The sequence below is a fragment of the Castanea sativa genome, chromosome 7 (assembly GCF_040712315.1).
Source record: "Castanea sativa cultivar Marrone di Chiusa Pesio chromosome 7, ASM4071231v1".
NCBI classification, from domain to species: Eukaryota; Viridiplantae; Streptophyta; class Magnoliopsida; order Fagales; family Fagaceae; genus Castanea; species Castanea sativa.
The window spans coordinates 21,615,901-21,631,518 of NC_134019.1; positions in this window are offsets into that span (position 1 = coordinate 21,615,901).

Genomic DNA, 15,618 nt, shown 5'->3' on the forward strand with positions numbered 1-15,618 from the left:
TATTATTTTAATTTTTTGAGTCAGTTAGTCTGTGCACAGTAGTTATTACTAAAACAGAGTGCTTATTCAGTAACGTATGATTTATACATAGTCTCTCATTCATAAAAACTACTTTTCAAAAAAAAAAAAAACTCTCCCAGTGAGAATATTTTGTGCATTTTCATTTTGTGTCAAAGAGAGAGCAAAAGACATTGAGTAGTTCGTAGAGCACGACTTTGTGGGCTTCGTTTTCGTGTTGTAGATCATTTTATCCTGGAAAGCAAATGTCTGTAAGTCTCAAAGCACCATGGTAATTGTGTGAGGGGCGAAATATATTTTAAAGAGATTGTGTCAAACACAAGACTTAATCTGAATTGTTCATCCTTCACGCATTTGGTCTATGAGTTTTAATTATTTGCATATTTTTCTTTTTATATATATTCAGTATTTGTTTATTGCTGTTGTCTTGTACATTTATTTGTGTTATTGCTTATTCTTAGATTTGTGTATGGTTCCTTTTGCTTTATCACAAAAGTAAATTATTGAAATATAACCAACAGTCTTAAAGCAGATTTTCAAAATATATTTTAATTTATTTTTGTGATTTAACGGTGAAAGGAATTTGTGTTTGTTGTAAAACACTAAATCAGTAACAATAGATACATTAAGCGAAACTTAGAAAACTGGTTTTGTGTTTATCGTGTACTTGGATCTTTTGATAATGTGGGTTACGTGCTTGACTGAAATTGGTATTGTTAGTTGATCTTTCCTTCTTCCTTTTTATATTATTTTATTAGAGCCTTTTTGTCTTATAGGAATCCTTGGTTGTCTGGCTTTAATTTATATTTTTGCTGAGATTGTGTTTGCAGTGTTTGATTTTGAAGAATAGTTGGCTTATAATATATTATATTAGGATATTTGTATTCTTTAATCTTTGTTTGATTGAGCAATATATTTTTGCAAGATTGTGTTTCTTAGATACTTTGTATGTAGAATTCTTTCACTTTTTAAATATCTTTTGTATAATATACTATTTGGTGTTAAGCTTGTTTGTCTTATTTGCTTGGCTAGGCTATGTTTAAAGTCTATAGTTTAGTTTATGTGTACTGTGCGGCTCTTTTCCAGCAATCCAGTATATTATATATTATATATGCTATAATCTTTCTTATTCACATGGCTCTAAACCCCTTACCCTGTTGGCTATGTATTGTCTAGTCTTCTAAGTATTTGTCAATTGTTGATTTGTCTTTTGTACAGATTCATGTTCTTTTTGAATTTTGATTGTAGTTCTTTAGTACCTGTGTAAAACACTTTTACCGTCAAGATTTTTTGTATATTCTGACATTGCACAAAAGTTAGATGGCTTTTTATATTGTATATGTTTTTTACTTTAAAGTGATACTTGAATGCAATGTTGTGTTTATATATTTTTTGGTTGTTTTATATGTTGGTTGTTGTGTAATATAAAACCATGCTTCAGTTGGATTTTGAGAATTCAATCTGATGGAGTTTTATTTTGACAAAAATGTCGAATGAAATTGTGCCTATTGCTGCCCTATTAATGTTCCTGTTAATCATGGAGAAAAGTCAAAGAAATTCAATGATCTTGAGTTTAAGAGATGGCAACAAAAAATGTTGTTCTATCTCAAAACCCTGAATTTGGCAAAATTGTTGTATGAGAATGCTCCAAAACTCAAGGAAAATGAGACAAATAAGCAAGTGGTTGCTGTTGTGGAAGCATGGAAACATGCTGACTTCTTGTGCAAAAACTATATTCTGAATAGATTGGACAACACATTATATAGTGTGTAAAGTTCAATCAAGACAACAAAAGAATTGTGAGATTCCTTGGATAAGAAATACAAGACAGAAGATGCTGGAATTAAAAAGTTCATTGTGCGCAAACTTCTGGATTACAAAATGGTGGATTCCAAAACTGTGCTTAGTTAAGTGCAAGAGCTTCAAGTAATCTCGCATGAAATACATGTTGAGGGTATGTCTGTAAGTGAATCATTTCAAGTGGCTACTATCATTGAGAAACTGCCTCCATCTTGGAAAGATTTCAAAAATTACTTGAAGCATAAGCATAAGCGTAAGGAGATGCGGCTAGAAGACTTGATCATGAGATTGAGAATTGAGGAAGACAATCATTCTTCAGAAAAAGCCGTAGGGAATCACTACATGGAATCTAAAGCAAACATTGTGGAGCATAATAAGAATAAGAGGAAGTACTCTGGTGAAAGTTCAAGTCAAGGAACTAGTGGGGGTAACTTTACAAAGTTCAACGGAAAATGCTATGTGTGTGGCAAGATGGGGCATCGTGCTAAGTACTGCCATAAGCGTAAAGATCAAGGGACCAAGAAAGGCTTTCAAGCCAACGTTACTGAAGTGGAAGATTTTTCTAAAGATGTGGATGATGTAGACCTTTCTGTAGTGATTTCTGAAGTGAACTTGGTAGGAGGAGATACCAAGGAATGGTCAATGGACACTGGTTCTACTTGTCATGTATGTATATATCAAAATTTATTTTCTTCATACTATCTTGTGGACAATGGAGAAGAAATATTCATAGAGAATTCCTTAACCTCTAAGGTTGTAGGAAAATGAAAGGTAATATTGAAGATGACTTCAGGGAAGAAACTTACTTTGAATGATGTGCTGCATGTGTCAGATATTCGTAAGAATCTTATTTCTTGCTCACTTTTGAGTAAGAATGGTTTCAAATTGGTCATTGAATCTGACAAGTTTGTACTCACAAAGAATGGCATGTACATGGGAAATGGCTATATGAGCAATGAGCTTTTCAAAATTAATATAAAGTAAATCTGGATTATTGCAAGTGAGGATTTGGTTTGTAATAATTTAAGTGTAATATTGTAGTTGTGTGATATAGAGATGACTTATATTATATATATTTCCAGCCAGCTTGTAGTTAGTAGTTTATATACCTTGTATTGTAAAGTTGACTTATATATGTGTTGATGTAAATATCTAGACTACTTTATTACTTTTTGGCTTCTCTATATTTGTGTATACGACTTTTTCAACTTTCTTCTTGTCTACTTTTTAGAGAAAATAGCTTGACATATTATAGAGGAAAAGGAGTTCACATGGCCTAGACATATAAAGTGATAGGATAGACTTATAAGATTATTTAATATGCTTAAGCCATATGAACTTGTTCAGTGTCAAAGTGAGGCATTAAAAGGAAAACATTCCCACGTGTGAAAGGTGTTGGATATATTAAAAGGAAGAGTTCATTTGCTAATTTAATATTCTCTAACTTGTTACTTCAAAGAAAATTTGTAAGACACTATGGATTATGGAAAGGTCAAATAACTTTTTTATAATTCTTTAAATGTGGGAGTGTCTTCTTAAAAAGAAGGTGACTTATTTAAAGAGGTTTTGATTAAGAAACAAAACAATGACATGAGAAATATGCTACCTTTTTCTAAATGTGTAATTACCAATTAAGTGTCTTGATAGTACACATAGTTATGGTAGGTCTTGGCATATTTGTCAGAGATATATTACCATGAGGCAATTGCTCTCAATTGGAAGTTGTTCCAAATTATAAAACGGATCCATAATTGGTTGTTTGAGTGAAGAACAAGTAAACTGCTTTTCGAGGGGAATGAGGTTAAAGCCTATAACCTAAAGTTTCCATGACAGTAATCCCACCTAATTGACTGAAGATCCCAAGATCTAGGTTTTCAAAGGGACAACAAAATTGTGGAGACTAATTTTTATCACTATGGAAATAACATCTCCCACCCATTCCTATGATGAAATAGTGATGCCTGTAAGCGATGTTCAGGGTAAGCTTTGTTTTTAATGATTCTTATATCTTGAAATTCCGAGTGAGGTATAGCAAGATACTCTTAATAAGAATCACCTATATGAGTGTGAAGTGGGCCGCTTCCATGAGAATTTCAAGGCTGAATTCTCTAAAACACTTCATGAATTTTTCAAGATACGTTCAAGGCCGAAATGAACACAAATATAAAAACGAAATATGTCTGAAAAGGAGCTACGTGAATTCTATTATCTTGGTATACACAAACGGCTAAACAGTTCAAGACATCATATTCACTGGTTAGCTAGTATATTCGATAGTCTTTCACAAAGGAAAGTTCAAAGGCAAAAGCTACTTCTCCCGATATAGTAACTTTTCTTCTACTCTCTCTGTGTCTGCATCATCATTTGTATTGTGTTTATCAATTTCTATTCATGTGGGGGATTGTTGGGAAAATAGCATGGAGTAAATAAGAAATTGATATTTCTATATTCACTTGAAGATGTTATTAAAAGTGATAAAAATCCTGAGTCCCACATAGGAAAGGAAATAGATAATATATGAGTTTATATGCTCATGAGTTGGACATTGGGTTAGGCTTTTGGTATATGTGGACTAGGCCTACTTGTCCAAATAATAATATTTTATTATTTTAATTTTTTGAGTCAGTTAGTCTGTGCACAGCAGTTATTACTGAAACAGTGCATATTCAGTAATGTATAATTTATACATAGTCTCTCATTCATAAAAATTACTTTTCAGAAAAAATCTCCCAGTGAGAATATTTTGTACATTTTCATTTTGTGTCAAACAGAGAGCAAGAGACATTGAGTAATTCGCAGAGCACGACCTTGTGTGTTTCATTTTCGTGTTGTAGATCATTTTATCCTAGGAGGCAGACGTCCATGAGTCTCAAAGCACCACAGTGATTGTGTGAGGGGCGAAATCTGCTTTAAGAAAATTGTGTCAAATACAAGACTTGATCTGAATTGTTCATTATTCACGCATTTGGTCTGTGAGTTTTTAATTATTTACAGATTTCTCTTTATATTTATATTCAATATTTTTTTATTATTGTTGTCTTGTACATCTATTTGTGTTATTGTTTATTCTTAGATCTGTGTATGGTTCCTTTTGCTTTATCACAAAAGTAAATTATTAAAATATAACCAACACTTTGATCTTCAGAAATACATATATCTTACCTATCCTTTGAGTGTCTCTCTTCTTTCAAGTGTCACTTCCTAATCTTAGTCCCACCTTCTCTTTTCGCAAACCTTAATCCAAATCTAATGTTCATGGCTTCAACCATGACCCACAACCATAGGCCACAGTTACTACATCACACTTTACATGGACATGGTGACAATGATGAGGTGGGTATAGTGTGGGGGTGGAGGTGACCTTGGCACTTGGCAGTTCATATGGTGGCATAATAGTGGCAACTCATGTGGTTAAGGCAGCGCAGAGAGAGAGAGAGTGTGTGTATTGTTTTTGGCAGCAAAGAAAAAAATGGTCAATGATACTTTCCTCCTAGTGAGATTGACAGGCTATCAAATTAAAAATTCCTAATCAACATGTTAGCATTCCTTAAAGGTTTCTTTTATGCAGTAGGCTTTAGTTAATTTAATTAGTAAAATTTATTGTTATTGAATAAGAGATTTAGAGTTTAAACTCTGAAAACTATTTGGTGTTTTGGCCTGATAATAAAAAACAATTATCATTAAGTAGACAACATAAGTTGAAATTCTATCATGCCTCAATATTTTTTTCTTTTATGTAAATATCTAGTGATTCCAAAGTCTCATTGTTTTTTTTCCAAGATAATAATTACTATGTCAGATTCCTAAGGTTTTGATTTCAAAATTCTTAATCCACATATGGAGATAACCCTAAATGCTTCTTCTCGGTAATTATGTATGTGTAGGATGAGATTAGACATATTTTGTCTTGCATACATCCAAATATTTAATCAAATACTTGAAGAGAAACTTGAGTTGGCCACACAAAAAAAAAAAAAAAAAAACCATATAAACATTTTGGTCCTTAAAAATTACATTACATGCTTTTAGTTCATAAGATTTATTTATTTACTTAAATCCAGTCTACGTAGTTTCAAATAAGTGTTACCAATCCCTAAATTTTAAATGACCTCCTGTTTAGTTTCTTGTCTATGGGCCAAAATGGCCAAATACCACAATTTTTAGAAATTTGTAGCAAAAAAACACTGTTTCGGAACTAAATAGGGAAATACCACTTTTCTGGAACTCGAGTTTTAGAGACTCGAGTTCCAAATGGTACTCGAGTTTATGAAACTCGAGTTCCTCATCAGTTTCACCACCATGGCACTGCTGAGCTGGAATTTATGCGATTAAAAAAAATAATGTGGTACTCGAGCTTGGTAAACTCGAGTTCCATGCAAAACAGTACTCGAGTATACCACGCTCGAGTACCTATTATTAAAAAAATTTATGTTTATGTTTATTTCTATGGTACTCGAGCTTGGTGAGCTCGAGTATCTTGTAAGGAACTCAAGTTTATTAAACTCGTGTTCCTTATAACTTTTTTTTTTGTTAATCAACAAATAAACATAAACATAAACATAACAATAAGTAGCTTTTTTAATTTATTTAAATAGAAGCATTGTAAAATATAGAGATTTTAATTTCAAAATATGAATTAATTTCTACATTAATTAAAATTGTTCATTGTTTTCTCATAAAAATTGTTCACTGTTTTTTGCATAAACTATTTCTAGCATTCTGCATAAAATTATTTTATGTTCAGCATTATTTAAAAAATTGTCCACTCTCTTTTCTACGTAAATTATTCTCTATTCACTAATTAAAAAATTGTTCACTGTTTTCTCATAAAACACCTAGTGAAATCGTGTTTTCTAAATTTAAACGCCAATCTGAATGCTTTTTCATGTTTGAATTTCACAATAATTGAATCTATTTTTCTGCATTGATAAAATCTATTTCTACATTAATAAAATTTGCTCTCTGCACATCATGTTTACTGTATATTCGAATCTGCTTACTACATTCATAAAATTTGATTTCTACATTAATCAAAACTATTTATTGTTTTCTCATAAAAATTGTTCACTGTTTCTGCATAAATTGTTTCTAGCATTCTGTATAAAATTATTTCTGTTCAGCATTATTTAAAAAATTGTTCTCTCTTTTCTGCATAAATTATTCTCTGGTCACTGCATAAATTGTTCACTATCACATAGATAGAATCATGGTAGAATTTGTAAAGTTTTTGAATTCCAGTTACCCTGATCATCATGGCTACTCTTATACCACTATTCAGCAAGAGCACAAAGGTGTACAGAAAAAAGTTTGTTTTATTTTATATGCTTTAAATTTTAAAGATGATTTTCTTATAAAACATTTTAAAAGGACTTTACAAAAGGACATTGACAAAAAGGCTTTGGAATTACATCTTGTTAACACTAGTGCATTTATTGAAGCATCTGGTTGTCAACTCCCTAGCAAGGAGGTTGGAGATTCAAGCTCCACAAAGATAGAATCATAGTCTCCTAAAGGCTATCTTATGGGAACAAGCTTTTCAAAGCTCCACCCTAAGATTTAGCAAAAAATAAGACTTGCTATTAGAACCTTACCCCCTGAAATCCCACAAAATATACTAACACATAAAGCCATAACAAGTTCTTATGATAGATGGATATACCTTTTCAAAGTATTAGTCTCTACAGCATTTATCAAAACAGAAGACATGACAGACGACATATGGCTATCTCATAAAGCTATATGGTATGAAAGTTTTGGAGAAGCAGACAGAGTTTATGAAGGAACAGGAGACAGATACAATCCCTATCTGGGATTACTTATCAATACAGAGACAGAAGATCCAGTAATTCATGATACTTTATGGTTATCAGAAATGCTAGAAGCAGGGTTTATCAGCAAATTAATCATAACTTTTGGAATTTAGATTAGTTTATTTCCCAAAGTCATCCAAGAAGTAGCCGCACAGATTAGAGAACTTAATTATATGAAGATCACTATTTGGAGTACTCTTCCAGCTTGGGATAGTAGTTATTATGTGGAAGCTCGGCCAGCACACATTTTGGTTCTTATTCATGATTGGGGTTGTATCCGTAAATACAACTAGTATATAGGAGATACTTATTTACCACTTAATGATCCGGATGCTCTGGCTCAAGAATTGTCTAATTTCATGAGTAATAAGATTTATGAGATACAGAAAGAATTAGATAGAGGCTTCTACTTATATAGTTACACAAACAAGATAGCTGTATATGGTCTGATACCTTCAGCAAGGACACTATTTGGGAAAAGAAAGATTGTTAAGGATCCTAGAATGATACAAATTGAAAGACAGACAAATAGATCACTATTCATTGGCAACAAATCACTATTTCTCTAGCTACAGATCACTATTCACCAGCACGTGTGAATAGCTTCCAGACAAATCAAGATAGTCCAGATAGATACAAACAGTCCAGACAGATACAGACAGATGTTCAAAATTTACTACTGTTTACTAGCATGCGTAAAAAGAGATCTGATAGATTCTCGAGATCTGAAAGATTCCGAGACAGACGCAGACAGACTATTAATCATCAATACTAATTTCCATACCACCGACAGATTAACTTGAGTTAAACTTACCTACTCAAGTTACTTTACCATGTTTCATTTCACCTATAAAAGAGACGGACTATGAAGACAGAAGAAAAGTTTCTAAGTTTCTAAGATTCTAAGCTTTTAAGTTCCAAGTTTTAGAAAGCCTTTTGTAATAGCCTTCCCTCTCCCTCCCTCAGAAAGACTTTTGTACTCTCTCCCCCTCTTGTAATCTTGTAACCTTTCTCTTCAGACAGTTTTATTTTCAAGCTTGTATCAAAGACAATAGTTTGTGTTAGGTTCTAAGTACTTAGGAACTAATGTATTAGAACTCTAATATGTATTGTTGGCAAACCATGATCAAAACAGGTATCTAGTTGTGTTTTAGACTTGCTCAAAGTATGTAATTTATGTAAAGTTGGAATCGAGTTAACTGCAGAAGTTACTGTGCATTTCTGCCTAACTCGATTGATCGAGAATTAGACTCGACCAATCAAAAGTCGTGCAAATTGTTTTTTCTACAGATTTTCCAACTCAACCCTAAGTCCATATGACATGTAGGGTTTTATGTTTTGCCCTAGGTATAAAAGGCAAACCCTAGTCACGTTTTTGATGTTACTCATATTACTGTTTGTGTCAATCTCTTATGAGATCAGAAAGGTGCTTGCCTTCACACAAGCTTGGGATTATCAAGAAGGAGATTACTTCAAGAACTTGATGATCGTTCAGTTGCTACCATAAGAGCTTAAAGATACACAAGCGGGGGTGCTTGTATTTGCTGGAGAATCCAAGAAAGAAGGAGTCCGTGGTCTCAGAGCTTGCACGCAGTCGTGTCAATAAGTTCAACTGGTGGGTAGCAATAGGATGTTAGTGGTCTAAGTCGCTATTGTACACTTCGATTCTTTCATAGTGGATTCAGGTTTACCTTGAGGATAGCTAGGTTAAATCATCCCCAGGTTTTTTACCGGTTTGGTTTTCCTGGGTCATCATATCTTTGTTTTTTTATATTCCGCACTTTACATTGATATGATTATATGATTGTGATAACCTAGATCTGGAATTTGGACTAAGTAATAACTTGGCTTGTTAACTAGGTTAATCCAATTGTGGTTTAAGGGGTCTAAACAAACTCTACAGTTTGTTTTCAAGTTTATCAAAGACTGAAGTTTTTATTCAAGTAAGATTTTACTATTTTTTTTTTTCATATTCCATACTTCATTTTAACTTATTTTGAATACATCTATTTTTCTATTTACTCTCTTTATTATCTATTTTATCATTATTTATGCTTCCATATTACTGTTGTTCTCTCTCCTGGGTAGTCATTGGTATTAGAGCATCCGAATCATAAAACACCTAATGAACAGTGAATAATTTATGCAGAAAAAACAGTGAACAATTTTTCAAATAATGCTGAACAGAAAATAATTTTATGCAGAATGCTAAAAGTAGTTTATGCAAAAAATAGTGAACAATTTTTATGAGAAAACAGTGAACAGTTTTAATTAATGCAAAAAACAGATTTTATGAATGCAGTAAGCATATTAGAATATATAGTAAACATGATGTAGCATCAATTATGGCATGAGTAGTTTTTTGAAGACACATCACCAGCCCGCTACTATAGCACCAACAGTAGTCATATGAACCACATGCGCCAACAGACGCCACTGTTTCACACGTGCTGCTCAACAGGTCAGCACGATTTCACACACCGTCCAGTCAAATCATCCACATTCATGTGAATACTTAAGTATATGAATAATCGTACCCTAGTGCCAAGGACATAGCACTGTGTCAATTAAATATGATGCTCTATTCAAGAACACTGCAACCACTGCCCACATCTTTAAATCTCACTGTGACATTGGGAACATTTAAAATCCTGTTCATGTAGTGTTTTTCTAGCATGTATTGACATGACAAACCCTAATAACTGAAATTATAATGCTTGGAACATGAAAATGAGGTTATAAATGCACCACAATAATGATCTTCTTTGTATCCCACTAACTTTGTAGATTGACTAAGCTATGAGTCGCAACGCCTCAACATCAAATCGTACAATGCGAAACAAGTTTGGATCTACTTCAACAAATGGATTATCACAAGTTCCAGCAGATCAACAACTACAGACATACACAGACCACTATGGAGGGAAATGGGTTGGAAAGAAGAGAGATTTCCTTAATATGCCAATATACACGTACGAGAGTCTTGGAAGCGTCGGACACATCATGGTCGGCAAACCTACAAAACTAAGTATAGATATCATTGCAATAGAGTTCACTGTAGCAAAACCACCATGGTCAACCCTATATGAGAAAATGTGTGAGTTAGAGGTGTATTGTTGATGGCATGGGTTACGAGTTCCTAAGGCACGCTCAGCCGAGTTACCTAGAAATGAACCTGCCAACATACTTGCTTGTCTTGAACAAGAGAACAATCAAATGCAAAGGCAATTAGACCGTTTTCATGCAATCCAAAAAGTTAGGAAGCACCTAAAGGGAAAGGCGCAAGAGCGAGCCATCAAGTCTATTAATGAAGTTACTGCGTTAGATGATGAAAGAGATATTTCAGACTTCTCAGATTCAAGTAATGATGATTTTCAAAAATTTCTACCTACGAACGTTAGACGTTGTTGTTAATGTCTACCATTGCTACACTGATGTTCGCAGTGCTGTATGTGCTGCTCAACGATTCTTTGATTTTCCATTGAGTTTACACAATTTTTTTCATTCAACGATTTCGGATGATCAATACATTAGTACATAGTTTCCATTTAATTTTCAAGATTTTATACATTCAACGAATAAATTTTGTTTTTTTACAAATTCGAACGATCTGTACATCTAATGTACACAATTTTCTCTTGAATTTTCACGATTTTGTACTTTCAACGAAATTTGATAGGATAAAAACGTATTGACCCCTAGTAATTAATTAATTGATTAATTAGCCAAGTTTATTAATTAATCAAATTAACATGCAAAGCGCGTGGTAGCACAAACAAATCACCAATTAAACTAAGTGCAGTGGAAATTAAATTGACATGGTGATTTGTTTTTGAATGGGGAAAACTAACACGGCAAAAACCCCACCGGGTGATTTTAAGGTCACCACTCCCGAGAAAACCGTGAACAATTTTTATGAGAAAAAAATGACATGGTGATTTGCACTAGTTTATCTTTCTCTTGAAAAAGCTGCTGTGTTTGTATGCCATTGGATTTGGAGCTTTGTGATCTTCATCGTGTTGATGAACTAAAGAACTTTGCAGCCAACATCTTTCTCAAGTTGATGAGTAAGGCGCGTACTAGGATACGCACATCGATTGGTTAGTCACGTATTAGGAGTCGTGCATTGAAAATAAGAAATTATCGCTACAGAACAAGTCCAATTGTGTATTGGGGTAAGGGTTCAACTGTAGGTTGGTATAAGGTACTATGATTCCTTTACTTCTAACCGCTTGTTGTGATAATAGTGGATTCTCGGGAGTGGTGACCTGCAATTCACCCGGTGGGGCTTTGCCTCGGTGGTTTTTCCCATTTGATTGGATATGTGAACCATTTCGAATCTGCTTACTGCATTCATAAAATCTGTTTTCTACATTAACTAAAACTGTTCATTGTTTTCTCATAAAAATTGTTCACTGTTTTCTACATAAACTATTTCTAGCATCCTACATAAAATTATTTTCTGTTTAGAATTATTTAAAAAAAAAATTCACTCTCTTTTTGCGTAAATTATTCTCTGTTCACTATTTAAAAAATTGTTCACTGTTTTCTTATTTACATTTTTTAAAAATAAAAGATGCCTTTTTCACACCAAATGAATGTAGAATGAACTAATGTTAAGGCAAAATGACTAGAAGTTCTTTTTTTCAAAGAAAAGGTGACCAAAGGTAGGAGCTTATGGGAAATTCCTATGCTTTCTGAGTGTAACTGGAGGTGGAGGAAAAATTAAGGACATGTTTTATCATTTATGGCATGACCACTAGCATCTGAATTCTTCATTACTGCAAGCTTACAGACATGGTGTAGCATGATGCAATTGTTGGACTTTTGCTAGATCAAAGAATCTATTTTGAATCACTAGAGATGTGTAAAGGTTCAAATATATCAACACATATATTTACTCTATTGAAATACTTGAATATTAGCAAATACAATTGTATTGCTAATTAGTAGTCAATAAAAAATTCTCTTCCAATCCTAGATTGGTACCAAAAAAAAAAAAATTACAAATGCATAAGAATTCTTTTATAGCTTAGTTGACCATAACTTTTATGATAAAAAAAAATCAACAACCAAGGATAGCCAAGTTCGGAGGGGATAATGCAGAAATACTATGTGGGTGTTCTGCAATGTTTTTGACAATGCAGAAAACTTTTTTTTTTTCTTGTGCCTTAAGTTTCTAGGTGAAAATGGCCAAATACTACCATTTTCAGAAATTTGTAGCAAAAAACCATTGTTTCGAAACTTATTAGGGAAATCATGTTTTCTAAATTTAAAAGCTAAATCTGAATGCTTTTTCATGTTTAAATTTCACAATAATCGAATTTGTTTTTCTGCATTGATAAAATTTGTTTCTACATTAATAAAATTTGCTCTCTGCACATCATGTTTACTGTTTATTCAAATCTGCTTACTGCATTCATAAAATCTGTTTTTTGCATTAATTAAAACCGTTCATTGTTTTTTCATAAAAATTGTTCACTGTTTTCTGCATTAACTATTTCTACGATTCTACATAAAATTATTTTCTGTTCAGCATTATTTAAAAAATTGTTCACTATCTTTTCTGCATAAATTATTTTATGTTCACTATTTAAAAAATTGGTCACTGTTTTCTCATAAAACATCTAGTGAAATCGTGAGTGTGCAAAATTCGAATTCGTTGAGTGTGTAAAATCGTGAACAATTTTTATGAGAAAACAATGAATAGTTTTAATTAATGCAGAAAAAAAAAATTTATGAATCCAGTAAGCAAATTTGAATATACAGTAAACATGATTTGCAGAGAGCAAATTTTATTAATGTAGAAACAGATTTATCAATGCAGAAAAACAGATTCGATTATTGTGAAATTTAAACATGAAAAAACATACAGATTTGGCTTTTAAATTTAGAGAACACAATTTCACATGGTGTTTTATGAGAAAACAGTGAACAATTTTTTAAATAGTGAACAGAAAATAATTTATGCAGAAAAGAGAGTAAACAATTTTTTAAATAATGCTAAACATAAAATAATTTTATGCAGAATGCTAGAAATAGTTTATGCAGAAAACAATGAACAATTTTTATGAGAAAACAATGAACAGTTTTAATTAATGCAGAAAACAATTTTTTTAAAGCAGTAAGCAGATTCGAATATACAGTAAACATGATGTGCAGAAAGCAAATTTTATTAATGTAGAAATAGATTTTATGAACCATTAGGGAGCTCTAACTTTGTTATCCGATCAAACAAAGCCTTAGGGAGCTCTTACCATGGCCTCCAATCGCTATTGTCAACCATTTTTTTCTTCTTACTTCTATACCCCTTGAGATTCGTGTCACTGCGCCACTCTCGCAGTGCCATGCCTACCTTCCCACAAAGAGAAAATATAGTTTAGATTGTGCATATGGTTATACACTCATAATAGTGGCTTATTGTTTTATCCCAATTTTCCACATTACATGCTTCGAAGTTGGTCAAGAGGCAAAGTATATAACAAATCTGATATTGAAAGACTTTAAAGAAACAAAATATTTGGTCAAGAACCTGCTTCGAAGTTGTATGTGAAAACTTAAAACCCAAGCTACCACCTTTATTTGATCAGGTGGATGTAGTTTCTATTTTTTTTTTTTTTTGGCTAGTTGGTAATTTATGTTGCTTGTGACAACTTATTTAAGTACAACAACAATGTCGCTCGATTTTTTATTTTGGTGGTTCTTTGGTCTAGATTTCCTGCCATGTATTTCGTGGCATAGATTTTTGGATAAACCCAAAAATGTTTAACTTTTTAGATAAACTAAATAAGGAGTAATAATAATAATAAAATGTAATAAAGGGAGATTTTCAATACATTACGATTCATTGTATTCAAATCATCTCTAACTTCTACTCATTTTGTCACACTTGTTCTATACTTCTACATGGTAGACTATAGGTGAAGTAGAAAAAATAGTGAGTTTATTATAAATTGATAAACAACCAATCACAGTCTATCATTATTGGATAATTTTGACAAACTGTGTATCAAAATAGATTTTATAAATACAGAAAAATAGATTCGATTATTGTGAAATTTAAACGTGAAAAAGCATTCACTAGGTGTTTTATGAGAAAACAGTGAACAATTTTTTAATTAGTGAACAGAGAATAATTTACGCAGAAAAGAGAGTGAACAATTTTTTAAATAATGCTGAACATAAAATAATTTTATGCAGAATGCTAGAAATAGTTTATGCAAAAAACAGTGAACAATTTTTATGAGAAAATAATGAACAATTTTAATTAATGTAAAAATTAATTCATATTTTGAAATTAAAATCTCTATATTTTACAATGTTTCTATTTAAATAAATTTAAAAAGCTACTTATTATTATGTTTATGTTTATTTGTCGATTAACAAAAAAAAAAGTTATAAGGAACTCGAGTTTAATAAACTCGAGTTCCTTACAAGGTACTCGAGCTCACCAAGCTCGAGTACCATAGAAATAAACATGAACATAAATTTTTTTAATAATAGGTACTCGAGCGTGGTATACTCGAGTACTGTGTTGCATGGAACTCAAGTTTACCAAGCTCGAGTACTACATTATTTTTTTAAATTGCATAAATTCCAGCTCAGCAGTGCCACGGTGGAGGAACTGATGAGGAACTCGAGTTTCATAAACTCGAGTACCATTTGGAACTCGAGTTTCTGAAACTCGAGTTCCAGAAAAGTGATATTTCCCTATTTAGTTCTAAAACAGTGTGTTTTTTGCTACAAATTTCTAAAAATTATGATATTTGGCCATTTTGGCCCTTGTCTATGTATCCTATACAGTGCAATGATATGACTTTTTTTAATGACATGTCAACTTATTTTTTTATTTAAAAACAAAAACAAAATATCATATCAACTAAGATTCGAACCCCTTTTTACTTGGATCTTTGCCCCAAAACCCATGCAACTTTACATGGGCTGGGCTTAAAAGCTATTTAAAAGCACTGAGCAATTGTGGACTGGACTA